General features: G+C 34.4%; 1 pseudogene; it reads left to right on the plus strand.

Moving 5' to 3' along the window:
- LOC149577735 (coniferyl alcohol acyltransferase-like) lies at positions 1 to 24202 on the plus strand (annotated as a pseudogene).
- The last annotated feature ends 909 nt before the right edge of the window (positions 24203 to 25111 follow it).

Raw genomic sequence — 25111 nt, forward strand, 5'->3', positions numbered from 1 at the left:
ATGTTTCAGGCTTGCTCACACAACAATCTTGTTGAATTCTCAGTTGTTTAGGAATGGCAACTACTACATCAAGTACATTTCTAATGCTTATAATGTTGAAATTGTTAAAAGAGATGTTCTAATACCTGCTCTGCATTTAGAAGAATGCCTTCTTCCTTTATCTAATTTAGATCTCACAATTCCACCTCTATTTGTCCATGTATTTTTCTATTATAAAAAGCTCTCTGATTGGACTTTTGAGTCTATGATTTCTCTTTTGAGAAATTCCCTATCAAGTGCATTGGTTTATTATTATGTCTTTGCTAGAGAATTGATCACCAATAGTGTTGGGGAGCTAGAGCATTTTTGCAATAACAAAGGAGTTGAATTCACATAGGTTTATTTTGCAACTAATCTTGCTCAAGTGGGGTTCTATGATCCAGATAAAATAGTTGAAGGGAAGCTTGTTCCTTTAATTCCAAACTCCTTGCAAGGCAAAGGCAATCCAATATTTAGTGTTTAGGTATTAAAGTTGTACAAGTTAATACATTTCATTCCATCTGTGTTGTAGAATTCGAATGAAATGATTGTTCCTAGTATCCTACTTTCTTGGTAATATCATTCATATTGATGGGTGATCCCACAATAATGGGTTCCACTTTAGTGGGATGAACAAATTCAAAAAAGTTGCAAATTTTTTGCCATTTCAAACTTCATACATTCGCGCGAACCCTTTTGACGTGTTCGCGCGAACATGTACCCGACATGGGTTCGCGCGAATGTATGTTCACGCGAACCCATGGTGGATAGATTTCTGGTGCATAAAAACAATTTCTCATTTTTTTCAACTCACTTTTACGGTGACTACTATTCATTCAGAGCATTTGGGCAAACCTGTCAATTGTGCTACTTCCGTCACCATCATCCTGTCACTTTAATTTTGATTCTCATCATCGGGTATGTCAAAATGTTTTTTATTTATTATTTTTTAACGTTTTTAAAGTATTTTTAAATGTTATTAAAGTAGATTTTAATGTTTTTAAAGCATATTTGAATGTTATTTACATTTTTAATAGTTTTGAAAACATATATAAAGGTATGTGCAAGATCATGGTGTACCAAACTATGGCCTTAAGTGGCAGTGAAAAATCAGCAAATCGGGGTTATGTCAACTTGACACATAATTTTGAAGTGGCTATGGACTTTATATCAAAAATTTGTAAGAAAATAATTTGTAGAAAATTGAATGTAGCTTCTAAACTACTAGGCCTTATCAGGAGAAAAAAATAATTGATTGGTCAAAAGTTTGAATTTTAATGCAGTACTAAGAAAATTTCAGGGCGCAAATAAAAAGTAGGTGTATGTCTGACCACCTTAATCAAAATCAAATCATAATATTTTTTTAATATAATTATAGATATGAAAACTAGACTCATGCCCGGATGTGACGCATATTTTTTGATATTTTTATTCCAAACAAATAATTAAATATGAATTTTCTACCAAAAAATTTTTGGATTAAAAAAAGTCCCGTGTCTGACCATCCTAACTAATAGAAAATTTGATCAAATTTTTCTTTTTTTCTTTTTTTCTTATACTAGGTGAAGTATAGAATGTGACGCAACTTTTAGATTTAAAAAATGTTATACCGTTTGAAAGTTATAGCTATTTTTCCTTCAGTATGTCAATCAGCACTTTACAATAATCTTCATTGATAACTAACTAATAAATACTTATCAAACTCATAATTTGACAAAAATTATATTGATGGAATCTAGAGAGCGATATTAAAAAACCCATTTCGTTTCATTCAATTTCGATCAAAATAACATTGTCAGACGGCTACCCAAAGTCTGAGTATCACTAAAACTCTCTATAAACACGTCTTTGGGGTTGACCGGGCAGGCTTGGTAAATACCAAGCCTGATTGGATATTCGATTCAAAATCGGATATCCGATTTGGCTCTGTAGTCAAATTCCAAAAATCTTCAAATTTTGGAGGGAAATTCGATTTAAACGTTCTAGTTTTTTATTTTTAAATTATTTCACTTATATTAATATGTAAAGGCATATTTTAATATATTATATATATATATAATAACGTAATGTAAACATACAAGATATAATCTAGTAATATATAATAATATCTTATGTTAATCTTATTACAATCTATAAATATAATATATATTATAAATATTATTATATTAATATGTATGTTATTAATATATTAATATAATAACGTAATATTTTCATTAAATATAATAATGTAATATGTATATGTATATATATATATACATATATTATTATATTGATATGTATATTATTAATATATATGTATATTATTAATATGTATATTATTAATATATAAGAGTCAAAGGGGGTCATAGGGTGACCTATAACCCTCTTTGACCCATTAAATGACGATATATGTCTCTAGGAGTCCTAGGACCCCTAGGGACATATGTTGTCCTTTAATGGGTCAAAGGGGGTCCCTTTGACCCATTAAATGACGACATATGTCCCTAGGACCCCCAGGGACATAGCTGAATCGTTCATATCGGTCAAAGGGGGTCATAGGGTGACCTATGACCCCCTTTGACCCATTAAATGATGACATATTTCTCTAGGGGTCCTAGGACCCCTAGGGACATATTCGAATGGGTATTATAGGTCAAAGGGGCTCATAGGGTGACCTATGACCCTCTTTGACCCATTAAACGATGACATATGTCACTAGGGGTCCTAGGACCCCTAGGGACATAATTGAATCGTTCATATGGGTCAAAGGGGGTCATAGGGTGACCTATGACCCCCTTTGACCCATTAAATGACGACATATGTCCCTAAGGGTCCTAGGACCCCCAGGGACATAGTCGAATCCTTCATATGGGTCAAAGGGGGTCATAGGGTGACCTATGACCCCCTTTGACCCATTAAACGATGACATATGTCCCTAGGGGTCCTAGGACCTCTAGGAACATATTCGAATGGGTAATATGGGTCAAAGGGGGTCATAGGGTGACCTATGACCCTCTTTGACCCATTAAACGATGACATATGTTCCTAAGGGTCCTAGGACCCCTAGGTACATATTCCAATCGTTCATATGGGTCAAAGGGGGTCATAGGGTGACCTATGACCCTCTTTGACCCATTAAACGACGATATATGTCTCTAGGGGTCCTAGGACCCCTAGGGATATATTCGAATGGGTAATATGGGTCAAAGGGGGTCATAGGGTGACCTATGACCCTCTCTGACTCATTAAACGATGACATATTTCTCTAGGGGTCCTAGGACCCCTAGGGACATATTCGAATTGTTCATATGCGTCAAAGGGGGTCATAGGGTGACCTATGACCCCCTTTGACCCATTAAATGACGACATATGTCCCTAGGGGTCCTAAGACCCCTAGGGACATATTCGAATGGGTAATATGGGTCAAATGGGGTCATAGGGTAACCTATGACCCTCTTTGACCCATTAAACGATGACATATGTCCCTAGGGGTCCTCAGACCCCTAGGGACATATTTGAATTCTTTCATATGGGTGAATGAGGGTCATAGGGTGACCTATGACCCTCTTTGACCCATTAAATGACGACATATGTCCCTAGGGGTCCTCAGACCCCTAAGGACATATTCGAATCGTTCATATGGGTCAAAAAGGGTCATAGGGTGACCTATGACCCTCTTTGACCCATTAAACAACGACATATGTCCTTAGGGGTCCTCGGACCCCTAGGGACATATTTGAATCGTTCATATGGGTCAAAGGGGGTCATAGGGTGACCTACGACCCTCTTTGACCCATTAAACGACGACATATGTCCCTAGGGGTCCGAGGATTCCTAGGGACATATTCGAATGGGTAATATGGGTCAAAGGGGGTCATAGGGTGACCTATGACCCTCTTTGACCCATTAAACGATGACATATGTCCCTAGGGGTCCTTGGACCCCAAGAGAAATATTTGAATGGGTAATATGAGTCAAAAGGGGTCCTAGGGTGACCTATGACCCTCTTTGACCCATTAAACGACGACATATGTCCCTAGGGGTCCTAGGACCCTAAGGACATATTCGAATTGTTCATAGGGGTCAAAGGGGGTCATAGGGTGACCTATGACCCCCTTTGACCCATTAAACGACGACATATGTCCCTAAGGGTCCTAGGACCCCTAGAGACATATTTGAATGGGTAATATGGGTCAAATGGGGTCATAGGGTAACCTATGACCCTATTTGACCCATTAAATGACGACATATGTCTCTAGGCGTCCTAGGACCCCTAGGGACATATTCAAATCGTTCATATGGGTCAAAGGGGGTCATAGGATGACCTATGACCCTCTTGACCCATTAAACGATGATATATGTCTCTAGGGGTCCTAGGACACCTAGGGACATATTCGAATGGGTAATATGGGTCAAAAGGGGTCATAGGTCACCCTATGACCCTCTTTGACCCATTAAACGATGACATATGTCCCTAGGGGTCCTCGGACCCCAAGAGACATATTCGAATGGGTAATATGGGTCAAAGGGGCTCATAGGGTGACCTATGACCCTCTTTGACCCATTAAATGACGACATATGTCCCTAGGGGTCCCAGGACCCTAGGGACATATTCGAATCGTTCATATAGGTCAAAGGGGGTCATAGGGTGACCTATGACCCCCTTTGACTCATTAAACGATGACATATGTCCCTAGGAGTCCTAGGACCCCTAGGGACGTATTTGAATCGTTCATATAAGTCAAAGGGGGTCGTAGGGTGACCTATGACCCCCTTTGACCCATTAAACAACGACATATGTCCCTAGGGGTCCTAGGACCCCTAGGGACATATTCGAATGGGTAATATGGGTCAAATTTGACCCATTAAATGACGACATATGTCTTTAGGGGTCCTAGGACCCCTAGGGACATATTTGAATCGTTCATATGGGTCAAAGGGGGTCATAGGGTGACCTATGACCCTTTTGACCCATTAAACGATGATATATGTCTCTAGGGGTCCTAGGACCCCTAAGGACATATTCGAATGGGTAATATGGGTCAAAGGGAGTCATAGGGTGACCTATGACCCTCTTTGACCCATTAAACGACGACATATGTCCCTAGGGGTCCTAGGACCCCTAGGGACATATTCGAATGGGTAATATGGGTCAAAGGGGGTCATAGGGTGACCTATGACTCTCTTTGACCCATTAAACGAAGACATATGTCCCTAGGTGTCCTAGGACCCTAGGGACATATTCGAATGGTTCATATGGGTCAAAGGGGGTCATAGGGTGACCTATGACCCCCTTTGACCCATTAAACGACGACATATGTCCCTAAGGGTCCTAGGACCCCTAGGGACATATTTGAATCGTTCATATGAGTCAAAGTGGGTCATAGGTGACCCCCTTTGACCCATTAAACGACGACATATGTCCCTAGGGGTCCTAGGACCCCTAGGGACATATTTGAATGGGTAATATGGGTGAAATGGGGTCATAGGGTAACCTATGACCCTCTTTGACCCATTGAACGACGACATATGTCTCTAGGGGTCCTAAGACCCCTAGGGACATACTCGAATCGTTCATATGGGTCAAAGGGCGTCATAGGGTAACCTATGACCCCCTTTGACTCATTAAACGACGACATATGTCCCTAGGGGTCCTAGGACTCCTAGGAACATATTTGAATCATTCATATGGGTCAAAGGGGGTCGTAGGGTGACCTATGACCCCCTTTGACTCATTAAACAATGACATATGTCCTTAGGGGTCCTAGGACCCCTAGGGACATATTCGAATCGTTCATATGAGTCAAATGGGGTCGTAGGGTGACCTATGACCCCCTTTGACCCATTAAACGACGACATATGTCCCTAGGGGTCCTAGGACCCCTAAGGACATATTCGAATGGGTAATATGGGTCAAATGGGGTCATAGGGTAACCTATGACCCTCTTTGACCCATTAAATGACGACATATGTCTCTAGGGGTCCTAGGACCCCTAGGGACATATTCGAATCGTTCATATGGGTCAAAGGGGGTCATAGGGTAACCTATGACCCCCTTTGACTAATTAAACGACGACATATGTCCCTAGGGGTCCTAGGACCCCTAGGGACATATTCGAATCGTTCATATGGGTCAAAGGGGGTCGTAGGGTGACCTATGACCCCCTTTGACGCATTAAATGACGATATATGTCCCTAGGGGTCCTAGGACCCCTAGGGACATATTCGAATTGTTCATATGAGTCAAATGGGTTCGTAGGGTGACCTATGACCACCTTTGACCCATTAAACGACGACATATGTCCCTAGGGGTCCTAGGACCCCTAGGGACATATTCGAATGGGTTATATGGGTCAAATGGGAGACCCATTAAATGACGACATATGTCTCTAGGGGTCCTAGGACCCCTAGGGACATATTCGAATCGTTCATATGGGTCAAAGGGGGTCATAGGTCAACCTATGACCTTCTTGACCCATTAAACGATGATATATGTCTCTAGGGGTCCTCAGACCCCTAGGGACATATTCGAATGGGTAATATGGGTCAAAAGGGGTCATAGGGTGACCTATGACCCTCTTTGACCCATTAAACGATGACATATGTCCCTAGGGGTCCTCAGACCCCAATGGACATATTCGAATGGGTAATATGGGTCAAAGGGGGTCATAGGGTGACCTATGACCCTCTTTGACCCATTAAACGATGACATATGTCCCTAGGGGTCCTAAGACCCTAGGGACATATTTGAATCGTTCATATGGGTCAAAGGGGGTCATAGGGTGACCTATGACCCCCTTTGACTCATTAAACGATGACATATGTGCCTAGGGGTCTTAGGAGCCCTAGGGACATATTTGAATCATTCATATGAGTCAAAGGGGGTCGTAGGGTGACCTATGACCCCCTTTGACCCATTAAACGACGACATATGTCCCTAGGGGTCCTAAGACCCCTAGGGACATATTCGAATGGGTAATATGGGTCAAATGGGGTCATAGGTTACCCTATGACCCTAACCTATGACCCTCTTTGACCCATTAAATGACGACATATGTCTCTAGGGGTCCTAGGACCCCTAGGGACATATTCGAATCGTTCATATGGGTCAAAGGGGGTCATAGGGTGACCTATGACCCTCTTGACCCATTAAACGATGATATATGTCTCTAGGGGTCCTAGGACCCCTAGGGACATATTCGAATGGGTAATATGGGTCAAAGGGGGTCATAGAGTGACCTATGACCCCCTTTGACCCATTAAATGATGACATATATCCCTAGGGGTCCTAGGACCCCTAGGGACATATTTGAATGGGTAATATGGGTCAAAGGGGGTCATAGTGTGACCTATGACCCTCTTTGACCCATTAAACGAAGACATATGTCCCTAGGGGTCCTAGGACCCAAGAGACATATTCGAATGGGTAATATGGGTCAAAGGGGGTCATAGGTCCCCTTTGACCCATTAAATGATGACATATGTCCCTAGGGGTCCTAGGACCTTAGGGACATATTCGAATCGTTCATATGGGTCAAAGGGGGTCATAGGGTGACCTATGACCCCCTTTGACCCATTAAACAACGATATATTAACAAAAATATATGGTACAATATCAAATAGAAAAAAAAAATGCGAACACAACATAATGTACTATAGATGTTTCAAGACCAAATGAAATGGCCGAGGGTGTAGCATCATCTATCTGTCTGAGCTCCTCCTCGGTCATCAACTAAACATGAATGAAGATCACATACATGTAAAAGTCAGTATGGCTTAAAAATTAAAATTACTCTATTATAAAAATTAACTTTAAATCACATATGTCATAACAAAAAAATGTATACACGTACCGACACCGAAGGAGTCCATGCCTCTACATTCCCCTCCTCTCTCGCATCAGGGTCTGTAGCCTCTGCACGTGCGTCTGGTGTATCCTCGTCTAATAAAAAATGATACTCAGGAAGATCACCTATGGGACCCAGGCAAATATTCTTGCATGTAATGCAAGTGTGAGGCACACAAACGTGTGATGAGCTAGCCGATGATGAACTGGCACCAACATCATCAACACGAGGAGGCAAGACTGACCTAGCCTGAGATATCATTAGGCTACTCAGCCTATGAATGGCTCTGATGGTCTGAGAGCTAGCCTCTGCCATAATATCTGGATGCTGCACTCGAGGAGGGGGGGAGATATCAGGGGGGGGGACAAAAGTGCCAAGTTTCTTCCGCTGGGAAGAGGGTCTATCCTGAGGAGCTCCTAGTCCTAAGCCCATGTTGGGCTTCATGCTCCAATAGTTCACTTTAAGTTTCAACACAAATTCTGCATATAATTTTTTAAGGAAATAAAATGGTATGTCTAAATTGCCATGTGGAGGGATATCAAAGACCATCCACCAACGGTCCCAAAAATTTGCACGTATGGCATCATTTGTGCACCATTTAATCGATAGTTTGGTTTTTTTTGAGTTAACTGGTATACCCGTTTTTGGGTTAGCAAAAAGGCTTGCCAAATCATCTTTGGTTATGTTGAGGGCCGCGACCTCATCATAATCCAAACCATCATCAAACATCTGGTGCATTTCATCACGCCAACGAAGAGCGACATTTTGGTTGTTTGTAAGAGTTTCAATGTTATCCACTATGGTGTTTAACGTGGATAACATAGGAGCCAGTGCAAGTACATTATTGTATGTTCTATGCAAACCTCTCAACTCAGTGAGATTTTCATTTATCAAATCCTCGATTCGAGGAGGGTTTTGAGGAGGTAGAGGATCATTTGGTGGACGGTTTTGTGGGGATATTGGATCGTTTTGTGGTGGGTTGCGAGGAATATTATTCTCTGCCTCAGTGTCATCATTTTGATCAGCCATTCCTATTGAATTGCAAAACGTAATATATATTTAAAAAAAATCTTTTAACCATTTTTGTCAAAAAAACCCTAGATTCAACTAAAACAAACAAAATCTTGTTAAAATCTATTAAATTTAGGTTAAAAATGAGTCGAGGGGGGGGGAACATACCTGATATCTGATATCCGATTTGCTATCTGATATCCGATCTGACTGGCCCAAATTTGCGTGAAAATAAGGGCCGCGGGTCTGTGATTTTGTATTTAATCCATGCACAGGTATCGGATATCCGATATTATAATATATATAATATAACATATATATTACATTTTATATATTTTTATATTATATTTTAGATTTATTATATTAATTTACTATATATTATAATATAAAATATTATTATTATACTATATTATTATAATTTATAATATATTATACTTTTTTATTATATATTATATTATAAGATATTACTTTTTATTATTATATTATATTATATATATATATTATATTACATTACTATACATTATAATATAATATGTTATTATAATATTATTATTATAGTATAATATTATACAATTATAATATAATAATAATAATATTATTATATTATAGTATAATAATTATTATAATAATAATATTAAATAATATTATTATTATTATAATATAATAGTATGATATATTATTTAATATTATTATTATTTTATATCAATAATAATAATATTAAATAATATATCATACTATTATATGATTTTAATTATTAGTCGGATATTGGATTTAAAATCGGATATTCGATATGATATCGGATATCCGATATCATATCGGCTTAACCTTCCAGGTTTGGTTCCTGGATAGGTAAAAAAAAGTCAGAGCGGATTTTGAAGCGCTTTTAGGCATCTTCAAACTCTTTTTTTTTCACATCGCCACTTTTTGGCACACCATGATCTTGCACATACCCATAAATGTTAATTTAATATTTTTATTGTTTATTTATATTAAATTAGAAAACAGAAAAATATTATATAAAAAACATTAGAAAACATTAGAAAAATAATATAAAATTTAAGAAAAACATTAGAAAAAAAATTTAGAAAAAACATTAGAAAAACATTAGAGAATTTATTATTTAATATAAAATTTAGAAAACAAACTTAGAAAACAAATTTAGAGAAAAAAAAAAAAACATTAGAAAATTTAGAAAAAACATAACAAAAATATTAGAAAATTTAGAAAAAAACATTTTAAAAAATTAGAAAATTTATAATTTAATATAAAATTTAGAAAACAATTTATAAAAAAATATTTTAAAAAATTAGAAAATTTAGAAAAAAAAAAATTTTAAATTAGAAAATTTAGAAAAAAATATTACAAAAACGTTAGAAAATTTACAAAACAAATTTAGAAAAAAACATTACAAAAATATTAGAGAATTTATAATTTAATATAAAATTTTAAAAAAATATTTTTTAAAAATAAAAAAATATATTTAGAAAAATATTAGAAAAAATATTAGAAAATTTATAATTTAATATAAAATTTAGAAAACAATTTTTAAAAAAAGCATTGCAAAAACATTAGAAAATTTAGAATTTGATATAAAATTTAGAAAAAAATTACAAAAATATTAGAAAAATGTTAGAAATTTTATAATAATATAAATTTTAGGATTTTTTTTTTTTAAATAGAAAAATATTATAAAATTTATAATAATATAAAATTTAGAAAAACATTAGAAAAAATATTTTAAAAAATTAGAAAAACATTACAAAATTTATAATAAGATAAATTTTAGAAAAAAAATTTTAAAAAACATATATATATATATATATATATATATATATATATATGTACATGTACATGTATAATGTAGACATGTATGTTTTCGATATCAATGTTTATATATATATGTCAAATTCACTTTAATGTTTTAATTTTAGAAGTTTAATTAAATGACATGTCTTAAGGGTCTAGATCCTAAATTGTACATGCAAAAATATAGATTAAAACATGTATAATTTTTTATTTTGAACATAGATGTACATGTATATTTGTTCATGGTTAAAAGTACATGTATGTACATGTTTTTAATAAATTCACATTTTTATATGTATAATTTGTGTATATGTTAACTATTGATCTTAATTTCTCTTATAACTAAGTGTAATTAACTATATTTAATAACACATGTCTTAAGGAGAGATCTTAAATTATACATAAGAATGTCTAGATTAAAATGTATATTTTATTTCATAAATGTACATGTAAATATGTTCATGTGTTAGATATAGATGTGCATACATATGTTTTCAATATTCATGTTTAAATGTACACATGTTATTATTTTTAATGTCTTAATAATTAGAAGTATATAATTAACTATATAATTCAATGACATGTCTTAAGGGGAGATCCTAAATTATACATATATAAGAATGTAGATTAATTTGCATATCTAGGTATGAATATAACATACATGTACATCCAAACCCTAACCCTAGCCTAACCAAACCCTAACCCTAACCCTAACCTTGATCTTAAAATTTAATTTCTAAACTCAAGATTATAAATGATAATAAATACCTTAAATCATAATCTTGAACCAAATCATTAACTTCATATGCTAAGTTCCCTTATCCTAAATTCTTAACCATGGACCTTAATATTAACCCCTAAATTTAATGCTAGAAATTATGTAAGTTCATGTAAACCCTGACAATGTCATAAGGTCTTAAATCTTACCCTAAAATTGAGCCTAATTACACTAAAACCCTATTTCAAAATCTAATTGAAACCTAACTTACATAAAATTAAAACAAGTTGACCCTAATCCTAAATTGTTAAAAATTACATTTGAGATACATGCACATACATTCAAACACATGTACATACATGAAGTATGACCCTTGTTTTAAATGATCTATATGTGACCCAACTTGAAACCTAAACCTCAAAACATTATCATTTAAGAGTAATATAAATAATTTATTACCTTTTAATTGAATTCTCTAATAATAACCCCCAAAGTATAATAAAATCTTAAAACAACAAATTAACTCTAACCATAACCAAACTCTCAACTTTAAAGTTATCTTATACTTATATGCAAATTAATCTAGGTCTGGATGTGTTACAGATTATCTAGGTTCATGATGTGTGATGTATGTTTAATTACATGTGTATAATTTTTAATATTAAAAATAAAAAATTGTGTACAGCAGGTAGTTTAGCTCTTCATACATTTCTACAAATATGGCTTCACACGATATGCTTGATGCGCTTCTGGTGCGACACCTGATGTAGTTCCTGCTACGACTCCTACTGTGGCACAAGTTGATGCGGTACCTGTTACAGCACCTAATGCAATTCCTGATATGGCTCTTCGTGCAGCTTCTGGTGGGGCTCATTGTGCACCTTGACATAGGGCTCATCGTGTAGCTCATGTTCTAGCTCCTGGTGGTGTAGGTCCTATTGTGGCTCTTGATGCAGATCATGTTCCAAGTCAGGCTGCACCTACAGCTCCTGCTAGAGGTCCTACTACACCACCTCCACGCATCAATATCGATGCTTTATTTGCATTTTCAGAGTAGGAGGTCACTAGACTGCAACACTCTATATTGACCTCTGATGATGGTATTTATAGAGACATATGTACTACGATATGTAGGAGTTTACAAGATTTGATAGCTAGGTTTAGAGCTCACCATTCATTTACTCCTGCCATATTAGCTTCCATATCTAGGGAGCTTAGGGCTAAGGTTTCAGGAGATGCATCATTCAATGATGTCAAGAGGGTAGCCCCCAAAGACGTCATCCAAAGAGAGCTCTTTCTAGCTTATGAGGGGACACAGGGTAGGGTGAGAGTCACACGATGCAGAGACCCTATTATTGCTAGCATGATATACCCACAATTTTTAGCTGCATATGGTCGTTATCCTAATAACAACCAGATACCCCTTTATTTTGCACAACAGTTCTACGCTGAGTTCCATATAGGGCTCAACGTCAACTACTTAGATATTCCTGATTATTGCAGATAGGGGCATGGTCGGATCACACATCATGACCAGTACTGCAGTGTAGATCGTCTGCCACCTATAGATCTTAGATAGTTTGTTGGACCAAGGATGCCTCCTATGATTCCTACACATGCACCTATTGCAGATAGAGTCGTCATTGCTTCCTAGAGGGAAGCAATTGACACTATTGGGCACATTGCATCTGTGGCAGCTAGTATCACATCAGATTCTATTGGTCGTTATCTTCATAGTCGACGTCCTTGTCCACTTGGTCGACCATCTTCATAGGAATCTAGTAGCACTTCAGGTGCCTCCTCTGATGATGCATATAGAGCTGCTAGGCTACCATTGCCAGGTGATATTTGTGGTCTTTTAGGACAGCAAACACATATGGATATGTCACTGTATTTTTTGGAGGATATGTTGCACTTTATTAGCTATATTTCTGATACACAGAGGATTCCAGTACATGCAGTGATGGATGTTGTTAGATAGCATCAGAGCCCCGACACAGTTCCACAGACATAGGCTGCCACACCAGTGACAGATGATACACCTGTCCATAGCTCATAGCATTTGGCACCAGACTTACGACACTCTATAGAGGACTCGATCATACGAGTTGGAGATGTCCACATCATAGCTAAGGGCCTTGATGATTTTGGTGAGAAGCTACGAGGCTTGTTTGAGATTGATACTAGTTCAAGGCCTAGGTATTTCATCATACATGGACCTGTTGTTTAGACCTGACAGCACTGATTCTACACCAAATGTACCCAGCCAATTACACAATCCACTTCACTCAGATTTACTAGCAGTTGGACATGGAGTTTTAGGCTCAGGTGCATCAGTAGATGATACAATGGAGTCTGCTAATCATCCTCCACCTCCGAAGACCTAGGTACATATATAATTTATTTTTTATTTTTTATATATATGAAATTAAAAAATATGTTCATTTATTGAAAAATTTAGTTCAGATATATATGTAGATATTTAATTTAATCTTTAACTCGTAATAAATCATGTAGGCATAGGTCGCTGAGCACATGGTTACACATACTGTTAGTTCAGAGCATCATGTACATGAGAGAGATGATTCTATTGAGGCACCTAGTAGTGCTCAGGTACTTGAGTTTTAAATAATTTGTTTAAAGTTATTTAAATATTTTGAAAACTATATATATATATATATGTGCAAATTTGTATTTAATTTGAATGTACATGTACATGATGCACGTATGTATATTTATGTTTTAAAGATAGAACTCTAACACATGTATGTATATATGTATATATATTTGCAGGACTTAGTTGATGCACTTCGGCGAGAGGATGTACAGGAGACTCAATCAGAGGGTTGTTCTGTTCGTATGCATCTTGAGGGGTCCCTCTAGTAGTAGATCAGATTTATATATTTTTTGATGCATATATATTGGAGGTCTAGTTTACATGTACACATGTGTATTTCAGTTCCTTGATGACATGCATGTACTTTCACTATTTATTTGATTATTGAGTATTTCAGTAGTTAGATACCATCACATGTACATATATATGACTTTTTATATTTTTTTATGTACGTATATTTATTCGAGATTTACAGTTTGCATTTCAGATACATAGAGATATATTAGATCTATAAATGTTTATTCTTGTGACGTGTATATGTGTACATATTTGTATTTTTTTGTGTTATAGCTATAGAACATGATCTTAAGACACCTATGTACATGTATATCAATTATCAATTAGTAGGAAGTTAGAAAGATACATATTTCTTAAATTATCAATTACTAACCCGCTAAAGATAAATATTAGTTTTATGTGGATAAAAATATGTTAATTAGGTAAGCCAATACATTATTTTAGAGAAATTTTACAAAATATAATATTAAAAAAATATATTAACTTAAAATTTAAGAGTACATGACCGTAGATGTAATAAAGTAACATTAAAATATATAATTTTTTAATAAACTAACCTAATTGATAATTATGAACTTATAATCTTACAATTTTAAAAACACATACTTTAATTTTCACTTATGAAATTCAATCTAGTTTGAAAATAAGTTGATAAATGAATTTAAATTATTAAATTCATCCATAGTACAATTAATTTAAATTATTAAATTATATATTTTTTAATAAACTAAATTTGATAATTAAGAACTTATGATTGCACAATTAAAAACACATTTAATTCAAGATGAAATTCAATAGTTTGAAAAAAAAGTTGATATTTAAGAATTCTAACATTGATAATGAAATTGTGTAAGTTTGAAATTGTAATATAGATAATGAAAGTGTTGAAGTATGAAAAATACATAGAGGGTATGCAAGACAAGCAAGCAATGTTTGAAGTATGTGATGTAGTCCCTAATTTGTGTCCCAGGGAACTAATTAGTTTTGGAATTCCTGGGAAACCTATTGGCCAGCGTTCAAAGAAAATCAATGCGTTCATGCAAGGGCCACCTTTTTTCTACTATGAGAATGATGCTTTTGCATCGAAAGATATTTGGAAGACAATATCCGAACAATTTAATAGTGTTGAACTAGAGTTGGTGGACTCATGTTCTTTTCAGCTTTCAGAAGAGCAAGAGGGTATGTGCATAACCTTCCAATAGAAGAGAAATTTCAAGCATAACCTCTCCCCCATGACTATTCAGGAAGCACTTCTGCAAATAAAAAAGTATTGGCCTTCATGGGATTAGACGACAAAATTGAATTCCATAGACTCAAGACGATGTGGCACTGTCCCTATTGATCAACTAAGAGTTATGATTTAGAATTCACGAGGGCAACTGCAAGATAGTGCACAGAAATATATACTTCAAAAGTGTGAAGAGTGAAATTTGGTACAGGGTGGGGCCAGGTGACCTTGTCCCTCTAGAGCTCCATGAGATAGAGCCTATATTAGGATTTGATATAGATCACACTCATGGAGCTTCTTGTCCGAATGATTTCTTGTGTTGTTTGGGTAATTCATTCCAAACATATACAATTCCATATCATTTATCAGTCTTGAAAACATTATATCCTGATGGCGTCAGAGTAATTTCTCTATTTTCTGGTATTGGTGGAGCAGAATTTACTCTTCATCAATTTGGGATACATTTAAGTTGTGTTGTATCTGTTTTAAATTATGAGTTTCCTTGCATTGTGATGGAAGTGAGAGAAATAATGCACTCAAAAGCTTCAGCTAATAATTTTTCCTGATCAATGTGTAGGCTCATTTTTTTTGTAAATAACTCAATGTTAATAGACTACTTGAAAAATGAAAAATGATTTTAACTAGAACAAAATGTTCTCTACTTATTTTAAATTGTCAAATTAAAGGATTACATACCCTAACTAAGAATAGTAATTTTTTTCATTTTCAAATTAATTTTATAAAGGTCTACAATCAGAAAACACTTTTTATTTTATTTTAATGAGAGTTCAATTTTTAGTCGTCCAACGAATTTCTTTGAACTGAATTCAAGATGGAATTCAATAGTTTGAAAAGAAGTTGATATTTAAGAATTGTAACATAGATAATGAAATTGTGTAAGTTTGAACTAACTTCTAGCTTATTTATATCAAGTTGTTAAATTATTAAATTCATCCATAGTACAATTAATATTATAGTTTTTAAATAAACTAATGATAACTGAAACTCATATATTCAGATTAAAAACACAATTTCACCAAAGTTGATATTCAGATTATTACAAAATAAATCTCAAATGTCTAATCAACCATGATGTACACTTATAACATGCAATATTTTTTCATTATCTTCACTGTCTAGTCTCCACTTGTGATGTACATGCTTAAGTTTGACTGGATGCAGACAAAGCCCCTATAGCAATGACCAGGTGGTTGTATTGTAAAACTTTGTTGTCAGGTTGATAATCAACAAAGTGTATTCCATGTTGGACTATTTTTTCTTGCTTCAAATATGTTCCCTCTATCACAATAGAACTTGTACCACAAATTTAAGTGTTTTAAAATTTGACAGATATGAAGTTACCTAGATATATATATTTATTTAAATATATATGTGCATGTACATATATATGTATAATTTACCTATGGGGAACAACATTCCATCTCTTTCTTCAGGGTCATATAACTTTGTCCTCTCTGTAGTACATCGCAATAAATAATAACTGACACCTTCATGATTTCCAGGCTTAGCAATTACTACAAAGACATCTCCTGCATAACAAGTATACATGAATGCATGTGTACAATATATATAAGACAGTTGAAATTGATAATTAAATAAAAAGTTGAGATTAATTTTTATGATACTCACCCACTTTTACCAATCCAGAGATATGATTATAATCATCATAAATCAATGGAATATCATCAAAATTTTCGTCTTCTTTATCAAATGTATCGATAACATCAAGTGGTACCGAAATCCATGCACCTGTATATCCATGTGTCTGATTGATGCATTCTTCATAGTTTTCATCAATGCAACTGTCACAAAAACATGAGTATTCTATTGTCTTCAATGTCTAATTGCAATTATCTGTATTCATGACTGAATGTAAGGAACGTGTCTTTTATATCTCTTGCAACCATGCATGTTTTTTCTATTGACACCTAAAAGTTTGTTAAATTGAAAATATAGAAAAATTAAATTTAAACTTCAACGAATTCAAAAATAAAACTTAACAATAATATTTTATAATTTAATTGCATAAAACTTAAATAGACATACACATTGATACCTGTTATCTCCCAGAAGACTCTATATGGTGTCTGTCGACTCATTGTTGATGATGTCCTGACCTCATCTAATGCAAAATGAGTTTTACACCATTCAACAACATCATGTGCATCATTTACACAAACTCCTTGATAATTCATTTGATAGTTTCGCAAAGCGTGTTTGATGCAAGCTCCAGCACCATCATGTTCACCTTTTCCATGGCCACTCTCAAAGAAATTCCATATGTGTTTTATATTCTCATTGCGATGATATCTACACAATGCATAAAATGGTCTAGATGATTTAAACTATGCAGCACATCCATTAGACCAAACATAATGTTTATCAACATTTATGTTTCTTTCTTTCAAATAAGAAAAGAACGTATTGAAGCAATGTTCTACATAGTGAATGTCATGTTCTTTATCATCACTTATATAAAAATGATATTCCTTTATAATTACTTGTGCTTGAATTATACTCTGAACACCATCCAAATCTAACTGTGCATGTCTATAAAAAAATATGTACCATAATAGTGACCTGCTTATTAAAGTAATAATCTGATTGAATTGCTTTCTGATGAACAAATGAATAGTTCTTTGCAAAATCAACAACTGATACAATTGTTCCAAGTGGAAAATTATCTCTCAGAGTTTGAAATTGTTGTGCTTGCCACTTTGCAAAAAATGCATGATAAATATAAGGTTGAATCAATTTCTTAAATCTATCCATAAATGTTAGAACAGGCAACTCCTCTTCAACATATTCCAACCTCTTTGTTTCATTCTTGACATACTTGTAACTTTTCCAATTCAATATTTTTGTTACATCAATATTTTTAGTTTTCAAAGGAAATAGAGCCAATTCACCACATGTTTCACATAATCCTTTGATGCAATTTATTTTACCAGTTGGATCATCTATGTTGTCACACAAAATGGATGATATAAACTCACTTCTCCTACTAGGAGGAGCAGCATGAAAACCATATGTGTCTTCTATAAACTTTCAAAATACCTGATAGTGGAGATCAAACTCAATATGATGATGATAACAACAAGTTTCAAACACTTTGTTTGACCTCACAAAGTATGGCTTCAATTTTTCAAACAATGTTTGCCCAACTTTTACATTAGGATGTTCATTACAAAATGACACATATAACTCATGATGTGTTGTGTCCAACCAATGTTTTGTATGATGTTCATATTGATTGGGTGCAATCTTATGCCTAATAACATCTCTACTATTTGATGAAGGATGAGTGTTATCAATCCAAAATGATATGACTAAATTTTTTAATAACTCTTCAATTCTATTAGAATGAGGTGCTCTACACATGATTGCCCAGTTGCCCTCCATAGTACTGTCATCCACAATTAATCTTCTCTTAACATATTGTCTCATTATTTTCCTACTAAAACCCATTTCAGACGAAATTGAAGATATTTGTCTATTTTGAAACATATTTTTACTTACAACAGACATCAACATCACTTTTCTTGCCACAGACTTATCTTTAGTTTTAGAGTGTTTTCCTATGTTTTTCAAACCTTGTTTAACATTTTCAATCAAATTAGTTTGCATGCTAGAAAATCTTCTCTTCTTTGATGTTGTGTTTACACCTAACAATTTCAATGCCTCTTGCAACTTTTTTTGTGTAAGCAAAAGTGAAAGCAACTGAGCTTGTTCAAGTGTTTCAATGTTATCAAATTGAGTCATAATTTCTCTTATCTTCTTCTTCATTGGCCTTCTCTTAGAAAAACTTAATGATTGAACACTAGCTGCAAGTTTTCTCAATTTATCTACATCCATTTTAAGTAAATGATCTAAATTCTTATGAGAAATACCATGTTTTACAAATTGGACAATATTTAAGAGTTCATCCATACTAGTTCCTGCACCTGATCTCAAGCCTTCTCTGATTTTTTTTATTGAAATTTCTACAAGGACCGATCTTGAGCCTTCTCCAACATCCATTATTTGAGATTCAACAGGAAAATATTCTGACCCTTCTCTGACTTCTGTTATTTGAACCTCTGTAGGGATTGATCTTGAACCTTCTTCAACATTCATTGTTTGAGAATCTGTAGGAAGTGTTCCTAACCTCTCTCCCATATGCACTACTTTTACTTCTGTTGAGCCTTCTTCAACATTTCCTTCACCTTGTTTAATTCGATGATAACGTGTCGCAGTCTTCTGAATATTTCTTTGTTCTGCTTCACCAGATCTTTTCCTTGCATATTTGTTTTGCCTTCCTTTCTTGTTTCCCATTATAAAACAATAATAATAATAATAATTTATCCCTTGCCTCAAGATAAATTTCGTGCAATAACCAGATAAAAAAATCATTGTACAGATTTGTCTGTCGTTGTTGGTACTTTTAAATTGTTTGATAGAAATCAATAGAATGCAGTCATCTGCAAAAAAGCATAAATATTTTTCATTATATGACTAAAATCTGTGAGTCACATTCTTTACAAGTGGCAAAGCACCAAATCCTTATTAAGCCATCATTGAATCACAAACAAATAACATGGTATCAATACTAGAATGTTTCTCCTAAAAAATAAATTGCTTTTCATTTTATGAAAAAATATCAGTCTGTTTTTTCAAGAATAAATTGTTGCATAAAAGTCAATGACATCGACTATCAAAAGAAGCAAACATAATGTTAGAAATCCTCTCTTTCATTTATAGCTCGTATATCCTTCTTTCTTCTCCAAATGATGTAGCTCCAAATGATATGAGTCCTAAAATCAAGTCTTAACATCCTTTTGGGATATTTAGGAATTGGTGGTATCTCGTCAAATAAGGGATTAACAATGATGTGTTCAAATGTACCTTGGAGGATTTTGATGGTTGATTCTTGATGAGATCTTATAGGTGCCATTATTGCATTTGACAACTCCAAAGGTTGTGTCCTAATGAGTGCTGGCATGATACCTCAAAATGCAGATGCAGTGGAGAGAAACTTAAATGAACTTTATGCCTTCCAAGTGCGCACCTAGACTACCAACTACGCACTTGAAGTGTGCAGTTGGTAAAAAAGGGTTGCAGTTGGTAAAATAGAGTTGCAGGGTGCCTAAAATGTAAATTTTGAGTTTTTTGAGTGATTTAGTATTTTCTAAGGTCTTGAGATGCAATGCAAGGTGTGGAAGTACAGATTAGGGTTCTGGAACCTAGAATGAAACACCTAATTACCAAGTGCACCCTGAAACTACCAATTGCACCCATGAAGTGTGCAATTGGTAAAACAGAGTTGCAATTGGTAAAAAAGGTCAAAACTTTATAATTAAGATGTGGGTATGCAAGATATGAGTGTTTTTAAGATTTTTAAGTGTTTAGGGATGTTATGCAATGTGAGGAAATGCTAAATGATATAGGGTTTTGATATGCAAAGTGCAAATGTCCTAGGGATCTTATGCAAGTGCAAATGCAAGATGTCATTTTGAAGGTATGCAAGATGAAGATTATAATATGAAAAATGAAAGTTAGGGTTATGTTTTGGACTTGGTAAGGATGCTAAAGGTAGGTGTATGCAAAGTGGACTATGCAAGGGATGGTTTGCTAGGGTTTGATAATGATATTTAGGCTATGCAAAATGAGGATAGGTGGTCAAGAAGACAAGTTGGTTAATGGAAAATTTGATAGGGTTTGATAGTGAAAATGATGCTAGGGTTTGAACAATTTGATATGAGGGGGATATACTACTAAGATAAGTCAAAAATGAAATTTAAGAATATGATTATGCTAATGATAGAGGTATACGTGAGGTTTTTTGAACTTAGGTGAAATCTTGACAAGATTTTGACAAGGTTTTGCAAGTTTCCAAAGTGTAAATTTGAATGTTGGCTTTTATCTTGATTATTTTTTACACACATGCAAGACACATTAAGACAAGAATAGCTATTGTTAAAAGTGAACAATCACACCACAACCTAGGCTTTAGGACTGTATCCACTGAATTCCTACTTGAACCAAAGTTCAAACACGCTTATCCAAAGTGGACAACTTAGGACCTTGGCACCACAAGCTCCCCCTTACAGCGCACTCACTTCTCGGGGCTACCAAGATATGTATCTCAAGGGGCATGACTTCCCAAGGGACTATTGTCTCTACTAAGGACCGCGAGAATGTAGGATGTCTTCACGGGCATGGGTGACCCCTTGAGGCAGTGGATAGAAAGGATTTTGGCCACTAAAACATGGTTTTTAGTAAGGGCATTCCATTCAACAAGTGAGTGATAAACTTCCTCAGAAGGTCTCCTAGCCCTGAGAACCGGGGTTTGACGCACCATAAGGGTACTAGAGGAGAGCTATCACTCAGCAATACCACCGACATGACTTTCATCATAATCAAGTTTTATATAGCGGCTAGAACGTTGACTTGGCTTTTGGCTTGTTACCGCTCTGAGGTCATCCCTTGGCATACTCAATATTGAGTATCTTGGTCCAAGGCAGGCCTCCTATAGAAGTTACATGGATTTCTCTTACGCCCAAGATCCACGAATGATGAGGGGAGAGGATATGTCCAATGCAACTCTTAAGGATTTAAACACTATAGACAAACTAGACAGAAAATAAAAAATTCATTTTAAGCACCAAGCAAAGTGTTATTTAATCTAATAAATACACACATGATTTTGACAAACACACAATGGTCTTCGACAATGTCCTGCAAAGCAAGCATTAGTAGTTTGTTATGATCATGTCTTCATCCCACGATTGCCATATGCTGCAAGGAGACCATTAGTAACACAATAAAAATATACATTTCTTAACACCATTAATGCGTTACTAATTTTTAATTTAACTTCAATGCATTCATTAAACAACTTCACTAATTAGAGAAATAAATAAATAATTTAGATGTAAATTTTTTTACCAAATTGACGCCTTCGATTTTGTGAATGAAATTCATGAGAAAGATGGATAATGCACTACTCAACGTTAGGTTGATGGCAAATAGTGTTACAAATGACAAATAACTTTACAAATGGCAACATTTTTGGATTTTTTAACATGTTCGCACAAACACGTTAACATTGCACATGTTCGAGCGAAGATGTGCCTATTTTTTTTCCAATGGCTAGAATATTTGGAGGCATGTTCGCCCGAACACACGTTCGCGCAAACATGGCAAGCATGTTTGCGTGAATGTCATGTTTGGGCGAACATGCAAAATTCAATTTTTTTTTCCTTTCTTTTTCTTTTTTTTTTTCCGTCTTTTGACTTCCATAATTGCAGGAGAATGATCTCCTACTATAAAATAAAAAATGTCAAAATGTGCTGCTCGGAGCAAGCTTTCCAATGAATATAGTTTTAATACATATTTTAATCGTTAAGACTTTCAAATATGAGTTTAACTCATTATAGGTTCATTATCGATTCATTACTGATTGAACATCAACCGACTTTGACACCTCAGGAAAATTAGTAAATTAGGTCAAAATATTTTTGAAAAATATGGAGGAACTGGCTTATTGAGATACCTTTATATTCAAAAGAAAAAAAAATTGGTTTATGATAAATTGACTTCAAATTATCTGTGTCAAACGGAACGTATGTCTCAATTATGGTTCATGTCACTTCAAAACTTCATAAACTATACAATATTCAACCAAAATAAATCAAACCAAATGCATCCTCTGGATATTGATGTTACAAATCTAACGTCGAAAGAATTACTTCATTATCATTTTTAGAAAAAAAGTTGTGTGTCAAACGGACTGTCACTTTTTGAAATATTGATTTTTATTATGTACCACTATTTGGAGGAGATTAAAAAATTGACATAAATAAATTTTTTTTTAAGATTAAAAAATATAGTTACAAAGTAGGAATAAAGTACTCAAAATCACTAGTTTATGTCATCTTGAAATTATTTATAGTTTTGGAGATATAGTCACTCGAACGTGACATTTGTTGCAAAAATATTGATTTCAGTGTCAAAATTGGTCAAAAAGTGGAACCCATTATTGTGGGATCACCCTGATACAACTCTCTCTCTTAAATTTTAGCTTGCTTGAATAAAATTTGAAACTTAGCCAATCTTCAACTCTTTGATAATTTAGGTGATGATTTTGAAATTCAATATGTACATCAACCAGGATGTATATTTAAATTGTAAAAAAAATTCAATAATTTTCAAGCATTTATTTTGAAAAAGAAACAAAACTCAAATGATTTTGTTAATTGAAGAAAAATCTAAGATATTGTGTACAATGGCATGCATATTTAAATCTACTCCAATAGCCAATGATGCCCATACAAGTAATGATCACTCCATGTATAGACTGGAAACCCTATCCTACATTATTTTAAATTCAGATGTTTTTTTATGTGTAGGTGATAGAGTTTAGCTATGGAGGTATAGTAGTTGGTTGTACATTTGATCACAAGATAGAAGATGCATTTTCTAGCAACATGTTCTTCACTTGTTGGTCTAAGCTTTCTAAATATGAGTCCACTGATTCTGTGATTCCAAGTTTTATGAAATCTATACTACACCCTCATGATTCCCCTATTTTCAATGACAAATTCTATGTGCACCAAACTCTAGGAGGGAAGAGCCCACAAAATGAATATCCAAGTTTAACAAGTAGTGTTTTTCCCTAATAGACTTAAGATAGGCATCGAATCTTTTGAATTGGGATTTTGATTTCCATTCCCCTTCCTAATTGTCACATAAATCTTTTAAGAATAATAGATCTCTGGTTTAGAGACAAATGTAAACTAATATTTATTTCTTGTGCATGTTGCTAGGATCACTGTGCAATTTTTATGTAACCTAAAAAAATGTGGGCGGGGGGGGGGGGGGGCGCTGGCTATTCTCTTAATGCAGATTCTATTGACTAGCATTCGTGTTGAACCCCATAAGAAAAATCCAATGTAGTTATACTGCTAGAAGCCTATTCAAATTCATTACTGAAGAAATGTGGAATTTATTGTGCTCAACATTTTAGCCACAATTTAACAATTAATATAATTGTATTTTTTTTTAGCATCACCATTTATGATCACACTCTATGATTCAATTTTATTTTTCTTTACTATACTTCACTTTCATTCTGATGATGGATAATGGAATGTGATCTGAAACATTGATGCTAAAAAAATACACACAATCAAATCCAAATAAAAAATAATATTAGAAATAGATTGTAGAAATGTAGAGAATTCTTCTCTAAAGATCAGAACAATGGTTTATGCAGATGGGTCTCACATGAGAGGGGCTAAATTTGAAGAGTGAACAACTAATGCACTAAAGAAATAGTAGCACATTGAAAAGAAAAAGAGGAAGAAAAATAGGGGGTCTAAATTCTCTAGAAGTGGATCTTGAAGTGGTGATATGACTCCAAGCCATGGATCATCCCCAATACACATGCTCCACAAATATAGATCAATGGGAGACATTGAAAGCAGAGATGTTTCTCATTAATTTTACCATTCAAATTAGCATCAAAATATGAGATTGAAGAGCCTTCTCCTCATCATCCTTTTTCTTCCCATCATGCTCAACCAAAC

Source organism: Cupressus sempervirens, chromosome 1 (assembly GCF_028749045.1).
Source record: "Cupressus sempervirens isolate cs-2001-9-10 chromosome 1, ASM2874904v1, whole genome shotgun sequence".
Taxonomy (NCBI): Eukaryota; Viridiplantae; Streptophyta; class Pinopsida; order Cupressales; family Cupressaceae; genus Cupressus; species Cupressus sempervirens.